Consider the following 13537-nt stretch of genomic DNA (forward strand, 5'->3'; position numbering starts at 1 on the left):
AATAATAATAGCCATAATAATTGCCAGGTAAGGAGCCTGGAAGCCAGGCTGTGTATCAGGCTCTAGGTGTGGCCAAACCTGATCCTATACAAACCTTCATTTTTTTCCCTGTATTCCTACCACCTTGACTGTCATTCCCTGACTATTTCTCTTCAAATTGACTCATTTTTTATATTTAAAATGATTTATTTGCTACAAAACTGCATCACTCAAGAAAATAAGACAAGCCACAGACTGGGAGAAAAGATTTGCGAAAGACATATCTGATATTTGACTATCATCCAAAATATGCAAAGAACTCTTAAAATTCAACAAGAAAATAAACACTCCAATTAAATAATGAGCCAAAGACCTAAACAGGTACCTTGTCAAAGAAGATATACAGATGGCAAGTAAGCATAATAGATGCTCCACATCATACGTCATCAGGGAAATGCAGAATAAAACAATGAGATACCACTACACATGTATTCGAATGACCAAAATTGGGAACGCTGATGACACCAAGTGCTGGCGAGGAGGCAGAGCAATTGGAACTCTCATTCGTTGATGGTGGGGATGCGAAATGGTACAAACCACTTTGGAAGACAGTTTGGCAGTTTCTTTCCAAACTAAATACACTCTTACAATAGAATCCAACAATCGTGCTGCTTGATATTTACGCAAATGAGTTGAAAACTTATATCCACACAAAAACCTGCACACGGTGTTTATAGCAGCTGTATTCATAACTGCCAAAACTTGGAAGCAACCAAGATATACCTCAGTAAGTGAATGGATAACTGTGGTACAATGGAATATAATGCAGCACTGAAAAGAAATGAGCTATCAAGCCATGAAAACACATGCAAGAATCTTAAATGCATATCACTAAGCAAATGGAGACAATCTGAAAGGGCTACGTACTGTATGATTCCAAATATAAGAAAAGGCAAAACCATAGAGACAGTAAAAAGATCAGTGAGTGCCAGGGGTTAAGGGGAAAGAAGGGATAAAAAGATGGAGCACAGAGGATTTTTAAAGCAGTGAAAATAATCTGTGTGATACTATAATGATGGATATATGTCATTACACATTGTCCAAACCCATAGGATGTACACCACTAAGCGTAAAACTTAACGTAAACTATGCTGTGGACTTTGGGTGACAATGATGTGTTCATGTAGGCTCATCAATTGTAGCAAATGTCCCCTTCTGGTGGGAGATACTGATGGGGGAGCAGGTTATATGGGAATTCTCTGACTTTCTCCTCAATACTACTGTGAATCCAAAACTACTCTAATCAAGTCTATTTAAAAAGAAAAGGTATCACTACTATGAATGGAAAGCCAGTAATATTTTTTATAAATAAAAGAAGGAACGGTAGAAAGAGGAGATATATATACATGTCTATAGATGGATGAGTTTAATATTGATTTTACCAACGTTTTAACTACCAAGAAAGAAGAAAGGAAAGAAAGACAGAAACACAGCAAGAGAGAGAAAGATAGAGAGGGAGAGAGAGAGAGAGAGAGACAGAGAGAGAGAGAGGTCTGTTGATTTTAGGGCCAAGTGGGGGCAGGCAGTCACTCCTGAGCATGGCACGTCCGTGAGCTGTCCCTATGATAGGCTCAGCAGCCTCCTACAGTTTTCAGCCTCATTTATCTGGTTTCTTCCTGTTATTCCAGGTTTGAAGCCTCCAAGTAACTGGTGACCCAGTTCCCAGAAAAATCTCCCTGCTGTCCTTTTGTCGGAGCCCTGGGGGCTGTGGAGCTCTTGGCAGATGCTGCAACTCTGGGCACAAAGAGGAGCTTATTCTCCTCTTCGCAGGGAGACAGCGACCCATCAAAATGCAGAGAGCTGTCCAGCTGAGGTTGGGCACCTCTCTCTCCGTGGGTCTGGGTTGCAGGGTGCTGTGCTTTGGGTGGGGGCAGAGGGGCTGGTCAGTCTCTCTTCATTGTTCATGTCTGTCTCTGTTATCTATTGCTGCATAATAAAGCACCCCAGATCTTAGAGGTTTGAAGAACAATTTATTATTGTCTCTCATAGTCCTGTGGTGACTGGGCTAAGCTGGTGGTTCTTGCTTGGGGGGTCTCTCATGCAGTTGCAGGCAGAAAGCATTTCAAGGCTTTGTTGGGCTCCAAAGTGGTTTCTTCACTTACCTGTCTGCTCCCCACCTGAGATGGCTGAAACAATCAGGACGGGCTGGCCATCTTTTTCTCTTCATATAGTCTTTCCACGCGGCTAGCTTGGGCTTCCTCACATAGGGCAGTCTCAGAGTAGCCCAGTTTCTTTGATGGCTTATCCTGGAGCAGCGTTCCAAAAGCTAAGGTAGAAAGCTGTGGGGCTTCTTGGACCTGGATCAGAAGTCAGGCAGTCACTTCTACATTCTCTTGGTTACAAGGGGCCAGCCCAGAATGGACGTGGGAGGGGCTACTCAAAGGCTTGAATAGCAGTGTGGTTCTTGATGGGCCATCTTTGGGGCCAGCCATGACAATGCATGCCTTTCAACACTGTCTTCTCGATCTTCTTCTACCTCACCAGCCACTCCTTCTTAGTCTCCTTGAGTCTCCCTCATCTGGCTTCAAATGAATCAAGTGCCCCAAAACTCAGACCTGGGCCTCTCCATTCTCTATATTCTACCCCTTAGTGATTTCATTCAGTCTCATGGCTCTAAACACCTAATAGCTGATAAGTCCAAAATTTCCATCTCTAGCCTGAATCTCTCCTCTAAAGTCTACACTCCCATCTCCAGCTGCCTACTCCACATCTCCACTTGGATGTCTCACAGGGACTGCCACGTGAGCAGCTCCAAAACCACCTTCCAGCCCTTGGTCCCAGACACTTTGCAAAAGAATGTAAGAGACTAGCTAATGTGAATGGCTAATAATTGCACATAAAAGGATGCTCATTGTCATTAGTCAGTAGAACAATAAAAGTTAAAGTCATTACACATCCATGAGAATGGGTAAAATTAGAAAAACTGATCATACGTGTGAGTGAGAATGCAGAACACATGGAAGTCTCAGACGCTGTTGGGGGAAGGCAAAATGTGGTAAACCACTTTGGAAAACAGTTTGGTCATTTCTTGAAAAGTTAAACATGTACCTACCTTATGACATGACCCAGCCAGTGCACTCCTAGGCATTTACCCAAGAGAAACTGAAACATTTGTCCCCCAGAGATTTGGACACAAATGTTCACAACAGCTTTATTTGCAATCACCAAAAACTGGAAACAACCTGAAAAGTCCATCAGTCCATCAATAAATGAATGGATAAACAAATTACGGTACATCCATAAAAGAGATACTTCTCAGCAATAAAAAGGAACAAATTATTGACACCTGCGACATGGATGGATCTCAAAATCATTATGCTGAGTCAAAGAAGCCAGCCCCCACCCTGACAAACGAATACATACTGTATAATTTCATTTATACACATTATGGAAAATGGAAACCAATTTATGGTGACAGAAGTAGATCAGTAGTGGAGGGAGGGAGGAATTACAAAAGGGCACAAGTATAGATGATGGATTTGGGGAGCGATGGGTGTCTTCACTATTTTAATTGTGGTGAAGGTTTCATGGGTGTATACATATGTCAAAACCAATCAAATTATACACTTGAAATATGTACCATATATTGTACTTCAATTATACCTCAATAAAGTTGGGAAAAAATTGAATCAAAAGAAAAACAAAGAACAACAAAAAAAGACTGGAAGAATGCACACCAGACAGTTAATATTAGTCACTTACCTTCAGGAAGTGGGAAGGGGGACAAGAATTATCACCTGTTACCTTTCACGCAACTTTCTAGTTTAAATTGTTTACAAAAAGCATATATTACTCAGGAGTTTAAGAGAAAAAGCAATACATTTCTTGCTCCCCCAGCCTCAGCCCAGCGATCAGGAGGTCTGTCACATGCCCCCAAATGGACCAGGTTGTTCTGCTAAACAAAGACACCTCCTGGATTTGAGCCAAGAGTTTCTGGGGGCAAATTCCCATCCGGAGACAATGAAAACTGTGCTCCCTCAGAACAGGGACTTTATTTACACCTTATATCTACATTCCGGACTGGGGCCCACACGGGATGATTGCCCAGGAAGATAACGTGTCATAATCTCTGCCCAAGACTAGGCTCCCCCTGCCAACTTCCCATCTGGGTAATTAAACCAGCTGGCAGCCCCGTATCAGTGTTTGTGGCATCTTTGGGGCAGAGGGACATGGCACTTCTAGAAGCCACACTTGGCTTCTTCAGAGGGGCAGTTTCCTGGGTGACTTTAGGATAAGCAAGCTGAATTCAGGCTGGGGTCCTCGGCCCAGCACCCAAGCAAACATGGACCTCTTGGCATGTCAGGGGTTTGGGAACAGCTGTCTGAGCTTCTGCATTTAGGGGTTTGCCCACGTGTGTGCTATTTTGCCTAATCTCTCCCTAAACGTTGGTTCCTTGAATTCCGCAAGGAGTTGGCTACCCTGTAGCTAGTCCACCTGTCACCCCAAATTCCTCCCTTCCTCAATAACAGCACCAGGATATTTCAGGGGATTGCCGCCTCCCCCTGCCCCCAGACCCACAAGGTAAATCTGTTTTCTTTTTTTTTCTTTTTTTTGACGCCTAGTTCAGTGAAAGGTGATGCCTGCTCACCTGCTACATGAGCGTTTAGGTGAGGAAACGTAAGTAGCTGGAACTCATTCCTAATTGGGTTTGGAGATTTCACTTAAATTAAACCTTTTGGTGTTAAAAGTTAGTTTGGCAACATGCAGCTTCTTTTTAAAAATTTTTAAAAGTGTTTTACTTTTTTTTCCTATCCTCCCTCCCACCCCCTTCCCTTTGGCAACCATCAGCTTGTTCTCTATATCTATGGGTCTGTTTCTGTTTTTTTTAATGTTTATTCATTTATTTTGTTTTTTTTAGGTTCCACATATAAATGAGATCATATGGTATTTCTCTCTGTGTGTCTGACTTATTCTACTTACCATAATTCCCTGTAGGTCCTACACGTTGTTGCAGATAGCAAGATTTCATCCTTTTTTATTGCTGAATAATATTCTATTTTATATATGTACCACATCTTCTTTATTCATCTATTGGTGGACATTTAGGTTGCTTCTTGGCTCATATCTTGGCTATTACTAGTAATGCTACAAGATAAATCTTGATTGGGCTTGGCCGTCTCTACTCAGAGCAAGATCCAGTATGGGCCTCCCCTGAGAGCTTGTTGGAAATGCAGAATCTCAGACCCCACCCAGTTTATGGAACCAGAAATCTTCATTTTAACAAGGTCTAAGGTGACTGAACACGTTAGTTCTCAAACCTGGCTGGACATTAGAAACGCCTGGAGAGTTTTTCCTAATACCAATGCCTGGGGTCCTCCGCTGAGATTTTGATTCGGTTAATCTGGAAGACCGCTGGAAGCTTCTGAGGCAGCATTGTGGTGAGGTCTATTTAAATGATACTTCTGGATGTGCATATCAGCAGCCCTGGGGTAGGGGAGCTCCTGGGGAAGATTTTCCACTCATAAACACATGGGAGGGGATGCTCTCCTCTTCCTTTAAAAGGTCAGTAGTGTCTGGGTGTGGCCCCCGGAGTTGTCTCATGACCTTGAGGCAACAAGCCTGAGGACTAAACACCAACCACCTGGGGTAAGGGAGAGGAAAGCAAGAAAGAGCCTGAGACCTTGCAGAAGTTCAACTACTGGATGACCTCACCCCAAATATATAATTTGGTTCTTTTTTGTGTTCAAAAGCATGTAATGCCTTGTTATTCAAAGTGTGATCCAAGAACCAGCAGCGTCAGCAAGGGAAAACAAACCATGGTTTTGGAGAGGACAGTGCCTCACAAGCAGTAGTTCAGTTCCCAAGAGATCTGGGGCAAGAGTGAGTTTTATAGAGTGTTAGGGAAGGCAACATGAAACAGGACCTGATTGGCTCACAGGTCCTGTTTTCTGGGGTAAGGTAAGATAGCTAAACCTGAGTTGGAGGATTATGACTCGTGTATGTTAGGTATCCTTGACAAGAATTTACTTAAGTGTAGGCTGACGGGTTTAGATTTGACAATGGTTAGGCCATCGGAGCGGCCTCCATTTTCTGGGTCCTGATATATGAATTAACTTTATCACTAAAAATGCAGAATCTCGGGCCCCACCGCATACCAGCTGTCTTTTTAGTGATTTACATTCTTCACCTGACTTTACACTTCCTGTAGCCTGGTCTGTTAAAATCACCACCAGGCACTGCTATTCAGAGATTCAGGATGAAAAAACATTTAAATAATCCAGTGTTCCTGGAGGCATGGTTGGGTTTTTTCAGCATCTTCTTTGCGTTAGGCACCTCTCACCCAGGATCCGTTTTCTTCTGCATCAAAAGAGCTTTTAAGAGCTTAGCATCATGTAGGACTTGGCATCAAATAAAATTTACTGCTTGGAGAAATAGTATCAGGCTAAACACTTTCCTCTAGCATCAGCTGAGATCCACCAACTGGCCAGCTTTTCCAGTAATTATCAGCAAATTAGGACATTTTCGTGGAGGGGAACTTCTCAGCATAGGACTGCATTTGCTTAATTAGGAATTCAGCATATTGAAGATGATTTGAAAGGGGTAGGGAGGAAGGGGAAGAAAAAACACAATTATTTTAAGTGGATCTAAAAAAGAGAACTCAATTTTTCCACTTTTTCCAGATTAAAAAAAAATGCCCTATGGGCAGCACCCCACGGTTAAAATAAGCATGTGATTAAATTGCCAACTCCACTCACTCTCCTATTTTGCCAATATCTTTGGTGGGCATCAAGTGTTTGTCCATTTCACAGGTCTTTACTGAGCATCTTTATTGAGTTTTCATGCCAGGTATTTTTCAACCCCCCAGTGAGGCATCTTTATGAGTTCCATTTTACAGGTAAGAAAACTGAGGCAAGGAAAGATCACATGATTTTCTAAGGTCACACAGCTGGGAAGTGACTGTTCCAGGATGCCAATCCAAGTGAGATTCGTATATGGGGCAGGGGTGGGAGGTGGGGGACTGTCACACACACAAATATCCTTTCCCTTCTTAGCAACACTCTGGCTCCCACGGCATTTCCTGTGACTTTTCCTAGCTCGAAAATCTCAATAGAATGTTTTGTATTTTAACATTAGTTGTTTTCTTTTCTAAATATTACAGAATTTTCATAATAGCCATATATATTACTTTTATATTCTGAAACACTATTTTTGTCCTTCCTAACTGGCTGCAAGAACCATTTTTTAAGATGATATAAAGTTTTATTTATATCTTTCATATTGTCTGTGAAAGCCATTTTATCTTAAAATAGAAGTTTTCTTTGAAAATGACATATTCTAACATAAGTCCATCTCCAGCATTGTTGGAGGATTCGTCTATTCCTCAATGTGAAAGGACGTTGGACCAGATTTCAGGAACTCAGTGTCCTTGGACAAGTCAAGCTCTCTCTCTGGGACTCAGTTTCCTGAGTCTATAAAATGGGGCTAGGGCAGAGGCAGAGTGGTTTCCAGCAGTTATCTCTGGCAGCCAACAGCTAAGTTACCAAATGTGCCTTTAGTCGTGAAACAGGTGATGCAAATACCTTTTGTCCTTAAAAGTCATAAGCTAGTAGACTCGTAATCAAAACGAAAGGGGACCAGCTCTAAGATGAGTTAGAGTGAAATTTTTGTCTACATGTCATGGAAAGTTACCTTTTATGTTAATGCTGTGGTGGGTACAGCTCCTTCCATATTACCAGTTTACGGTTGCCATTGAACATTTTTTTTAAATTGTGATAAAATACACATAAAATGCACTATCTAACCATTTTTCAGCGTGTAGTTCAGTAGTGTTGTTATGCAGCCAATCTCCAGAACTTTCCCATCTTGCAAAACTGAAACTCTATACCCATTGAACAGCTCCCCATTTTGTCATTTCCCCAGCTTCTGGCAACCACCCTTCTACCTTGTTTCTGATATTGACTAACTTTAGGTAACTCATGTACGAGTTAAGTGGCATCATCCATCTTTTCCTTTTGACAGGCTTATTTCAAGGATGTCTTCAAGGTATCTATGTTGTAGCATGTGTCCCAATTTCCTCCCTTAAGGATGAAGAGTTGTATATCACATTTTGTTTAATCCATTTATCTGTTGGACATTTACATTGCTTCTACCTTTTCGCTATTGTGAATGTCGTTATGAACACAGGTGTATGGCTGAGACCCCGCTTTGTTCTTCTTAGTGTATACCCAGAAGTGAAATAGATGGACCATATGGCATGTTAATTTTTTGAGGAACCACAATACCATTTTCCATTCCTACCAACAGTGTACAAGGGTTCCAATTTCTCCACATCCTAACTTATTTTGATAGCCATCCTAATGGGTCTGAGGTGCTTATCTCTTTGTGGTTGATTTGCTGATGTTAATTATCTCTTTACCTGCTTACTATTTATCTTCTTTGGAGAAATGTCTATTGAAGCCCTATTTTTAAAACATTTTTTGTTGTTGAGTTGCAGTTTATATTCTGGTTATTAATCCCTTATCAGATACATGATTTGCAAATATTTTCTCCCATTCCATAGGTTGCCTTTTCGTTATGTTCCTTAATGCACGGGGTTTTCCAATTTGTTTTTCCTTTTGCCTAAGAATCCTCTTTTATTCCATCGTGTTTTAAAATTATATGTAACATTGAAGAAAGTTAGAAAGCACAGAAGATATACTGATGGCAAGTTTATGAAGAGATGCTCCACATCATGTCATCAGGGAAATTCAAATTAAAACAATGAGATACCATACTGTTACCGTATGATCCAGCATAGCTCAGCCTCACTGTCCATCATCCCCCATCCCAGGCTGAAGTTCCAACCAAGGGCTGAGGGCTGTCTACGTGGGTCCATGCTCCAAGAGTGAGCAAGGTGGGCTAGGGTGAGAAGACCCTACCAGGCAAGGGAAGACACTGGCAGGGCCATTTACTAACAGTGTAAGTTACTTCCCCTCTGAACCGGTTTCCTCATCTGTAAAATAGGTACAATACTATTACCTCCCTTGCAGAGTTGAGGAAAAATCTGTAACATGTAAAGTAACTAGCATGGAGTCTGGTAGGAAATTTCAGTGAGTTGCTGTAGGACGGTGAAATGTTTGAGGCAGCCTAGCATGTACACATCAACCTTGAAAAGTGACATTAAAGCCCCAGACTGCAAACACCACCATTTTCATATCAGAGCAAAAAAATGCTCTCACCCACTAGGACCACCCCCACCTCAAGCCTTCCCACCTGTAAACTGGCCCGATGGGGCTATTTTTAGGGAAAGGACCATTTATTTAAATGAGCCTGCCAAGTGAAAAGATCCAGATCTCTCCTCTCCTTTATTAAAAAGCCACAGATATAAATAAGCCCAAGATGGTATGTTTCTGCCACAACTAACAGGTAAAAATTGAAAACAGACCTGCAGTTAACATTTGGACCTTAGGAAGAATTATCAAGGGACCAACAGATTGGTGAGCCATGGGACCTGCCCATTTCACCCACCCAGACTTTGAAGCCAGTTTGGAAACTATTTGGAAACCTTGTAAACTCCAATTTCCCCCCAGACAACCTTGGAGGAAAAATCCAAGTCAACAGAATGTAAAAGTTACTCATCAGGTACAAAGTCCATCAAGGCTTTACCTTAAGGAACAGATGCCCCCATCCCAAGCCAGGTGCTCTCAGGAATGAGGTTGCCCGATTCACCAAATAAAATTATTCCCACTAACATTTCAATTCCAGCAAATAATTTCAATTATGTTCCAAACAAGACATGAGACATACACTAAAAGTTATTTATCTGAAATTCAAATTGAACTGGGCATCGTTTTTATATGGCCCAACTATGACAAGGGCAGTGCTGAAAGGGACACATAGCTCAAATTGCAGGTTTCAAACTGGCTTCCAGGCCATGAGGCCCCCATATGTACGTTGCTCATTCTTCAAAGTTTATAAACTTGGAAATCAGTTGCCAGTATTTTAAGGGTTTCTGGCTTCCTTTAAAAATGGGAAGCCCCCACCATCACATGATGGGGAGAGAAGGGAATGCCGTAGAGTGAAAACTGATTCTTCACGTTAGATCGAAAAGATCGTGGGCAAATTTGTTTCTGGTTGGTCTGTTGCATGAGTCTGGTGGTTGCATGTCAGTAGCTCACATTGCAGGCTTGGAGAACTTGCCCTTTGTCATGCTCTGCTGCTGCAGTGGACCCCAGAAGTGCTGGTGTCACCACCTGAAAAACGCCCATCTGCAATTTCCCTGCCTGCCACTCCTTTCACAGGCCGAGGGTGAAAGCTTCTCTCCACAGGCTGGAAAATGTGCCCACAGCGCCCCCTGCAGACAAAGGCTGGAGCTGCAAGTCCTGGAAGGAGGCCCAGCTCCACCTTCCCTGGTGATTGTGGCCCTGTTCTGAGTGAGACAGGCAAAATCTAGATGAAAAAGAAATGACAAAATAACCATTTGAGAATCTTTCTATATTACAAGCAGAATTCTAAGTGTTTCTTTACTCCTCAAAATATCCCCATAAGGTGCGTACTATTATATCTCCATTTTTCTAAATAAATTGAGGCTGAGAGGTGAATCACCCAAGATGGAGTTCAAATCTCAGCTCCATCACTTCCAAGGCAATGTGACCTCAAGTAAATTGCTAAACCTCCCTGAGTCTGTTTTCCTATCTAAAGAGGTGAAGCAATTTGCCCAAGATCAGCCAGTCAAGAGGACCAAGTAGGATGATGAGACAAACTAGGAAGAAATATGGGGACGTGGGGGATGTTAAATGAAACCAAATTGGCCACGAGTCATTTGGAATTTCCCACGGTTAAACACTAAAAAGTTAACATGCTTATTAATCTCACATATCACCTATAGAGCACAGAACCCATGACTTAGGACATGCAACTCATTCAGAAACGCCTACATAAATATAAACGTGCAAGTGTGGGATCCACCCTCTGCCCCTGGAGTTTGACCTCTGTAGATACCTGCTTATTAATTATTATCCTGTTCAGTGTTTATCTCCAATGACCAAATCCAAGAACATTTTGATCTAAAGCATTTTTTATTTTCCTTCTCCAGATAGGAAGGCTACAAAGTTGTGTTGTGCTTTTTAAGGAAAATACAGGGTCAGCCTTTTTCAAGAATACAAGAGGCCTTGTATTCCAACTCTACTGGCAAGAAACTCCTTAGCAACTGGAGTTTGCAACTTCATTCTGACAAAGTGCTACACGTTTGGGATACGGGAGCACCTGGTTAAAAAACTTCAGCAACTAGGTAGATGGACATTTAATTATCAGACCAAGAAGACTTTCAATCTATTCTGTACCTCATTGAAGCCTGTATGTTGTACTTATGCTAAAACGTTCAACCTCAATATAAACCCCTTCTAATTACAGGAAATATTCAAAGGTAGACAAATCCAGGATCACACCAAAAGGTATCTGTTGTTTCTAGAGGGACATAGCACCAATGCAATACATACAAGAGACAAATGGGGCGTTTGAATATGAAGTTGGTAAGCAGACATTAGGGAACTATTATTATTAGCTGTTAAAGATCAGTTATGTGGGCGAATAGGGATCAAGGGTCATGAAAGAGTAATAAGCGATCTTTGATGTGGCCAAAGGATCCAGAAAGGGGAGTGTGTTGTTTAAAAACGGGAGTGGGAGGTGTAGACTTAATTTTTCCTTTCTTGCAAGACCTGTAGTACCAATAGGTAAACAGTCTCCTGTTAACAATTCTCCCCTCCTGTTTTATACATCCAACCTGGAATTGGTCCCCAGGTTACTCCCAAGTGGGCAAATGCAACACCTCTCTACCCTGGGCACATTTAATAATAATTTTATTAGGTTGACACCGGGATAACACCATTTGCAGAAACCTCACCTGTTATAGGACAGACTGAACCAAGCCAAGGGGACGATCAGGCTACAATCAACCTACTTAGTGCCCAGTGGCTCACAGGGCTCCCGACCTGTAAAGTTAACAGATGAAGCAAAGATAAATGACCTTCATGCTAAGAGGAAAAAAACCCATAGAGCAAGCCCAATCCCCACATAGAAAGTAGTCTGTTAGTGATAAAACAGAAGTTATCTCTGAAGCTAATGCATCAGACAAAAACTGGCTAATAGTTTAGTTAGATCAACAGGGTCGATCTGATAGGGAAAAAAGTTGTCATCAGCTGCAACGGCCATATTTCAGCCACAGAAAATAAGGTGGATAGCCCCATATTTAAAAGAAAAGCAGTTACTACCTGCTCCATTCTCCAGATCCTTTGTCTATTCAGCCACATGGGCAAGGGCACTTAGGAAACATGTGTACATCACTTAGCAATCCTTTCCCACTCATGGATTCATCCTGGTCCATTCAAAGTCTGCTTTCTGCCAGCCATAAACCTGAGAGGAAAACACCGAAACATGAGCTCCAATCAGCTAGATGCCTAAGGAACTAGGGGACAAAGGAGGGGCACAAGCTGGCATATCAGACAGAAACTGGCTTAGAGTAGTTAGATCAACATGGTCGATCTGTCGGGGAAAAAAGTTCAGTCATCATATATGCCAGTAAGAAGCTATTGGTCTTTATAGACAGAGCCCTGAACCAGGAACAAGATTTGGTCGGTCTGATCCTATACTTGCAAATTCACTCAATATTTGAGCGCTTCTGTGTCCTGTTTGTAAGAAACAGGACACAGAAGTAAGAAAATATCTGCAAAGACCAACACTCCTGGCCTTCTGAGCTTACACTTGATACAGGCCTGTATGGCTGGCAAGAGCTGCGTAGAAATGTTCGACTTCTCCTGAAAGGAGAAGTGACCACAGGGCTTTGGGCAAGTGTCAGGACGTTACATTTTAATGTAAGATGTTATCACTAAAAACCTGGGATAATGGGGCAGCCGGTTAGCTCAGCTGGGTAGAGCACGATGCTCTTTAACACCAGGGTTGCCGGTTGGATCCCCGCATGGGCCACTGTGGTGAGCTGCAGTCCCTCCACAACTAGATTGAAACTACTTGACTTGAAGCTGATTGGTCCTGAAAATCAGAAAAGTCAGACAAAGGATCCTCAGAGCATGCGTTTCCTACAATAGGCCAGGAGACAAATGCTTACCCCGGCAGTGAAGACACGGAAGGTTCTAGATGTCTACACAGAGTTCCCTTGGAGGCCCAGAAACGAGCCTCTCCTCCAAGATCCATTCTGCACCCTTTGATCGCGCTAACCTGCGAACCAACAAAGAAAGGGCATCAATCGCCATCTTCCCACGGTGGAAAAAGCACGTGGCCGGACCCTTTGAGGCTGATGTATCAGAATTAACTGGCAAGTATTTAGAGATCAGCATGATCGATCTGATGGGGAAAAAAGTAAAGTCATCATTTACACCAGCCAAGGACTCCTCGGGTCTGTATACAAGGCGCGGATTTTCCACCTCTAATTGAGCTCTCCAAAAGCCTATTAAGGTCAGAGCAAGAGGAGCCACGGGAAGGGGCGATGGCAAAGAAGAGGTACAGAGATCTCGAAGGGAAAACCATAGGTCTCAACTCACCGCACAGAGTAGTAACCCCGGGTTCC

At 42.4% G+C, this 13537-nt stretch overlaps 1 long non-coding RNA gene and 3 other non-coding genes across 4 annotated transcripts; all 4 read right to left on the bottom strand.

Annotated features, from left to right (window-relative positions):
• Positions 1-10267: 10267 nt before the first annotated feature.
• LOC109460599 (uncharacterized) lies at positions 10268-12370 on the bottom strand. The gene is made up of 3 exons (XR_002139516.2): positions 12228-12370; positions 11861-11948; positions 10268-10407 (listed from the first exon to the last, which is right to left on the bottom strand). It is a non-coding gene; the product is annotated as an uncharacterized LOC109460599 (long non-coding RNA).
• On the bottom strand, positions 12075-12165 carry LOC141568383 (small nucleolar SNORD12/SNORD106). The gene has a single exon (XR_012491527.1). It is a non-coding gene; the product is annotated as a small nucleolar SNORD12/SNORD106 (small nucleolar RNA).
• Positions 12371-12445: 75 nt separating the features above from the next.
• LOC141568381 (small nucleolar SNORD12/SNORD106) lies at positions 12446-12536 on the bottom strand. Its single transcript, XR_012491526.1, has one exon. It is a non-coding gene; the product is annotated as a small nucleolar SNORD12/SNORD106 (small nucleolar RNA).
• Positions 12537-13263: 727 nt separating this feature from the next.
• Positions 13264-13352, bottom strand: LOC141568380 (small nucleolar SNORD12/SNORD106). Its single transcript, XR_012491525.1, has one exon. It is a non-coding gene; the product is annotated as a small nucleolar SNORD12/SNORD106 (small nucleolar RNA).
• Positions 13353-13537: the final 185 nt, after the last annotated feature.

This window comes from Rhinolophus sinicus, linkage group LG13 (genome assembly GCF_036562045.2).
Source record: "Rhinolophus sinicus isolate RSC01 linkage group LG13, ASM3656204v1, whole genome shotgun sequence".
Taxonomy (NCBI): Eukaryota; Metazoa; Chordata; class Mammalia; order Chiroptera; family Rhinolophidae; genus Rhinolophus; species Rhinolophus sinicus.